The 6,305-nt window shown below is 37.9% G+C and overlaps 1 pseudogene; it reads left to right on the forward strand.

The window, feature by feature from the left end:
- Positions 1–5,065: 5,065 nt before the first annotated feature.
- Positions 5,066–5,833, forward strand: LOC145512506 (S-phase kinase-associated protein 2-like; annotated as a pseudogene).
- Positions 5,834–6,305: the final 472 nt, after the last annotated feature.

Genomic DNA, 6,305 nt, shown 5'->3' on the forward strand with positions numbered 1-6,305 from the left:
AATCTAGCAACCACTCGTGACAAAAAAAGCCATCAGAAACTGAAGACAGTTTTAGAATATTTTCACCTTCATAAAGAACCTATATAAAAATCTGATGAAACACTAGATACTGTTTCTCTAAATGCAGTAAAACATTTACTCAGTACATTCCAACATCAAGAAAAGTAAATAGAAGTTATGAGGATTGGAAAGGGATAAATAAAATTATCAGTGTCTACAGATACATATTGGAGAAGGAAATGGCAACCCACTCCAGTGCTCTTGCCTGGAGAATCCCAGGGACGGGGGAGCCTGGTGGGCTGCCGTCTATGGGGTCGCACAGAGTCAGACACGACTGAAGCGACTTAGCAGCATAGATACATATACAGAAATATATATTTGTATGCAAGTGGAAAAATTTCATCGTTTTAAGGCTGAGTAGTATTCAATTGTATTGATATATATTATATGCCACATCTTTATCCATTCATGTGTGAATAGGCATTTAGGTTGTTTCCTTAATCTGGCTGTTGTAAATAATGCTATAATAAATGAACAAAGGGATGCATATATTGTTTCCAACTAGTGTTGTCATATTTGGAAATAAATACCCAAAAATAGAATAACTGGATCATATGGCAATTCTATTCTTAGTCTTTTGAGGAACTTCCATCCTTTCACTGAGGCTGTTTGTCTTTAGACTTGAGATGAATCTTCTGGAGGTAGTGTATAGTTGGTTTTTGTTTTTTAATTGATTCAGCCACTTCATGTCTTTTGATTGGGGAATTCAATCCATTTACATTTGGGGAAATTGTTGATAAATGAGGCCTAGAATGGCATTTTACCCTTTTTTTTTCTGATTGCTGTTTATCTCCATTGTTTCTTTTTCCTTGTGTTGTTGTTGTTGTTTAGTTGCTCAGTCATGTCTGACAATTTGTGACCCCATAGACTGCAGCACTCCAGGCCTCCCTATCCCTCACCATCTCCCAGAGTTTGCCCAAGTTCATATCCATTGCATCAGTGAGGCTGTCCAGCTGTCTCATCCTCTGAAGCCCTCTTCACCAGCTCTCAATCTTTCCCAGCATCAGGGATTTTTCCAGTGAGTTGTCCATTCGCATCAGTTCATTTCAGTTCAGTCACTCAGTTGTGTCCGACTCTTTGCGACCCCATGAATTGCAGCACGCCAGGCCTCTCTGTCCATCACGAAATTCGCATCAGATGACCAAAATACTGAAGCTTCAGCTTCAGCATCAGTCCTTCCAGTGAATATTCAGGGTTGATCTCCCTTAAGATTGATTGGTTTGAACTCCTTGCTGCCCAAGGAACTCTCGGGAGTCTTCTCCAGCACCATAGTTTGAAGGCATCAGTTATTTGATGCTCTGCCTTCTTTATGGTCCACCTCTCACAACCATATGTGACCACTGGGAAGACCATAGCCTTGACTATACTGACCTTTGTCAGCAGAGTAATGTCTCTGCTTTTCAACACACTGTTTAAGTTTGTTATCGCTTTCCTGCCAAGAAGCAATCATCTTCTGATTTCATGGCTTCAGTCACCATCTGCAGTGATTTTAGAGCCCAAGAAGAAGAAATCTGTCACTATTTCCACCTTTTCCCCTTCAATTTACCACTCACTAGCGAGGGTGGATGCCATGATCTTAGTTTTTTTAATATTTAGTCTTAAGCAAGTTCTTTCACTCTCCTCCTTCATTGTGTTGCTCTCTGCCATTTTAGTTTTGTGCTTTTACTATGATGTTTTTCTCAGTTTCTTCTTCTTCTTTTTTTTTTTTTAACTTGTGTCTTCACTCTAGGTTTGTGTTCTGTGGTTATCATCTGCTTTGTATAAAACCTCTCATAGACAAAAAATTCCTATTTTCTACTGATAGCATCTTACTTTCATTTGTCTGTAAAGGTTCCATTTTTCCCCTCTTCCTCATTTATGTTTTTGTTGTCTGAAATTATCCCTTTTTATGCTGTGAGCTTATTACCAAATTGAAGTAGCTATGGTTGTTTTTATTGCCTTTTCCCCTTTGAATTTATGCTTTAATTTTTTAACAACCTATTCTGAAAAAAGAGTTGCCATTTTCAGATCTTGTTTATTACTTTACTCAAAGTTTTATGTACTTTGGCCTTTTCTTTTCAAGCAGAAGAGTCCCTTTCAGCATTTCTTGTAAGGCAGGTCTAGTGTTGATGAATTCTTGCAGGTTTTGTCTGCCTGGGAAAGCCTTTGTTTCTCTCTCATATCTAAATGATAACTTTTTTAGATACTGTGTTCTTGGATGACAGGTTTTATCTTTCAAAATTCTGAGTATGTCATTCCACTCTCTCCTATGAAGTTTCTGCTGAGAAGTGTGTTAATGAGGGTTTCTTTGTAAGTTGCCATCCTTTTTACCCTGGCTGCTTTTAAAATTCTTTGTCACTGGCTTCTGACAGTTCTAATATAATGTGCCCTGGAAAAGATCTTTTTATGTTGAAGTAATCGAGCATTCTCTTAGCTTGGTGGACTTGTATATCCAGTTGTTTTTCCAAGCTTGGGGAATTCTCAGCTATTATTTCTTTGAATAAACACTCTGCTCCCCTCTCCATCTCCTCTACTTCTGGGATACTCATTATTCTAATATCGCCTATCTTAACAGTTGGATAGTTCTCACACAATTACTTCATTTTTAAAATATCTTTATTATCTCTCTTTTTCTACCTGTATCATTTCAAGTTTTCTATCTTTGAGCTTACTAATTCTCTCTTCTTGTGGTCATCCCTATTATCACTGTTTTCTAATGTGTTCTTTGTCTTACTTATTGAGTTCTTCAGTTCTAGAATTTCTGTTTGGTTCTTTTTCAGAGTTTCCATCTCTTTGCTAAAATGTTCACTTTTTTCACTAATTTTATGCCTGATCTCTTTGAACTGCTTTTTTGAGTTTTCTTATAGCCTGCTGAGTTTCTTTTTGATATCTTTTTTTTTTTTAATTCTCTGTAAGTTAGATCTCAATATTCTATAACTTCAAGTATGGTTTCTAGAAAGCTGTCATTTAATTTTTTCAGTACCATGCTACCATGGTTCTTCATGGTGCTTGATGATTTATTCCTCTGCATTTAAAAGAGTGAACACCATTTTTATTTAAGTAAAGCCTTTTTAATTTTTTTTTTTACTTGATTCTAGGGATTTAACAAGTTAGTAATTAGAAACCTTTCTTTTGTATTGCAGTAGGAAAAGATATAGCACAAAATTTGGATTTCTCTATCCTGAACTGCCTCTGGTTATATTTGATAATATGTATTTTTCATTTTGCTTTGCCTCTGATAGAGGTGTCGCCCATTATTCTTGCTGCTAGTGCCTCCAGGGTCATTGATGTTTTGCTGATGGGGGTCACTGGCAGAACCACATGGAGCCTTGAGATGGGAAGATAAAATTGGGAGACCCAAGACTTTAGGTGCCTCTGCCAAGTCCAGGGTCGGCAGGACTTGGGCAGCGAAGCTAGAGTTGTTGGGTGTCCCCACAGTGGAGGGAAGAAGGGCACAGGTCTCTGTGCTGCTGCTGCTCAGTTCCCTATGGCTGCAAGTGCACTGCAACCAGGAAGTGGGAGTTTGTACCACCTCCTCCGATGCTACCAGATTCCCTGGGATTGCAAGCTCAACCATGTGGTCACAGATCCAAAATCACAGGCACTACTTCTGATGTCCTTCTGGTTTTACCTTCTCTAGGTATTCTAGTGCATCCAACATTCAATATATAGATGTATAGATTTCCCCAGCAGCCTGGTGTGTTGAATAGAAGTACCTTTGCTGAGTTATGGATGTTGTACTGGTTGTAGATTGAAAGGGAAAGACAAATGGAACATATCACTCCACTGTGATGCTTACATCACTCTTATATTATCTAATTTTAAGGCTTACTATGTGTGTGTGTCTGTTAGCTACCGTTGTGTTCACCTCTTTGCAACCCCATGGACTCATAGTGCTCCAGGTTCCTCTATCCATGGAATTCTCCAGGCAAGAATACTGGAGTAGCAGCCCTTCCCTTCTCCAGGGGATCTTCCTGACAAAGGGGTCAAACACTGGTCTCCTGAATTGCAGGCAGATTCTTTACCATCTGAGCCACCAAGGAATCCGAAGTCTTACTATAAAAGTACATTAATCAAGACAGTACTGTATTGGTGAAAGTACAGATATCAAAATCAGTAGAACAAAATGGGAGATATGGACCCAAATAAACATAGTCAACTAAACTTTGAAAAATGAGAAAAGTCAACTCAACTGAGAAGTGATGAAGTTTTCAATTAACAGTACTGGAAAACTTGAATGTTAATATGTAAAAAACAAAGACAAAAACAAAGAAATCCCTAGACATAGACCTAGATCAAAAAATAAATATTGCTTAAAATGGGTCCCAGACTAAATGTAAAATGTTAAATTCTAAGTTTTCTAGAGTAAAACATGTGAGAAAATCTACTTGACCTTTGGCTTTGCCATGAGTTTTTAGAGATCAAAAGCATGATTGATGAAGGAAAAAAATGTGTAAATTGGACCTGATTAAAATTTAAAACTTCTGTTATGCAGAAACACTACTAAGAGAATGAATATCCAATTCACAAACTGGTAGAAAATATTTTAAAAACTTTAATCTGATAAAGGACCTAAATTCAAAATGTACAAAAGACATTTAAAACTTAACAATAAGAAAACAAACACCCCAACTAAAAATTGGCAAAAGGTCTGAACAGATACTTCACAAAATAGGATATAGAGGTAGAAACATATGAAATCATGGTCAACATCTTTGTCATTGGAGGATTGCAAGTTAAAATAACGAGTACTACTACATACAAATTGCAATGGCTAAATTAAGAAATATATATGACAATACCAATTTCTGGGAAAGATGTATAGTATCAGGAATAATTATTAATTTTTGGTTATAATGTAAGGTGATATAGGCACTTTGGACTATGGTTTAGTGGTGAGATAGAAAATTATTAGGTAGTCAGCATAGGGTTAATAAGGTCTCAGTTTCTTCTTTTACCCTACCCAGACGTGGTTGGTCGGCTCTTGTCCCAATGGATGGTTGCCTTTTGCTGTCCATGATCATTTATGGAGCAACCATTTGTTGAACATTTCAGCCCTTTTCATCTACAGCACCTGGACCTGTTGAACTGTGTGATTGATGTGTTTGCCCTGCATGGCCTTCTGTCTCACTGCTCCAAGTTGCAGAATGTCAGCCTGGAAGGCCTCTGATTTTCAGATCCCATTGTCAATAATCTTGCTCAGAACACAAATTTACTGTAACTAAACCTTTCTGGGTGTGCTGGATTCTCTGAATCTGCCCTGAAGACTTTGCTGAGCAGCTGTTTCAGATTGGATGAACTGAACCTCTCCTGGTGCTATGATTTCACTGAAAAGCATGTACAGGTGGCTGTTGCACATGTGTCAGAGACCATCACCCAGCTGAATCTCAGCAGGTACCAAAAGAATCTGCAGAGATCAGATGTAACTACCTTAGTTGGAAGATGTCCCAATCTTGTCCACACAGACTGAAGCGATAGTGTCATGTTAAAAAATGACTGCTTTCCAGAATTTTACCAACTCTACTACCTCCAACACCTATCATTCAGTCGGTGCTATGACATAATACCTGAAACTTTACTTGAACTTGGAGAAATTCCCACATGAAAAACACTACAAGTCTTTGGAATCGTGCCAGATGGTACCCTTCAACTGTTAAAGGAAGCCCTCCCTCAACTACAGATTAATTTCTCCCATTTCACCACCATCGCCAGGCCGACCATTGGCAACAAGAAGAACCAAGAGATATGGGGCATCAAATGTCGACTGTCACTGTAGAAATCGAGTTGTCTATGAAGCCTCTATGGCAAGATGGTGTCTCCTCTTTTCTTTGAACAGGGAAAGTAAGCAGGAAGCCCAATTGTGGAGAGCTCAGCTATTTTTAGTCTTGGTTTTCTGTTGCCTTCCTTCTACAAGTATATTAGAGAACCATTGGAGAGAGAAAACTATGAAGTGTTGCTTTTTAGAAATGACTATCAAAGCTTTTATCACTGCTATACCCTTAAGAGCCTAAGCTCTATGCTTTTTGAAATTGTAGGGAGAGTGAGCCTCTAATTTCAAGATACTTTAAATAGCAAAATTAGAATCACGTCTTCCAAGTGCCATTCTTCATAAATCTATTTGGAATCAAGCTTAAAAATCACCACCAGAAAATCATTTTTGTAGCCTATATGGCAACTGAACTTTCTTCTATTTAATTTTTCAGCACTGCTTTATTATAAGATATAGGTTGCAAAAATAATAAGCTATTTGTATTGTAAGCTGAAAA

Source organism: Giraffa tippelskirchi, chromosome 1 (genome assembly GCF_054371585.1).
Source record: "Giraffa tippelskirchi isolate mGirTip1 chromosome 1, T2T-mGirTip1v1.2.pri, whole genome shotgun sequence".
Taxonomy (NCBI): Eukaryota; Metazoa; Chordata; class Mammalia; order Artiodactyla; family Giraffidae; genus Giraffa; species Giraffa tippelskirchi.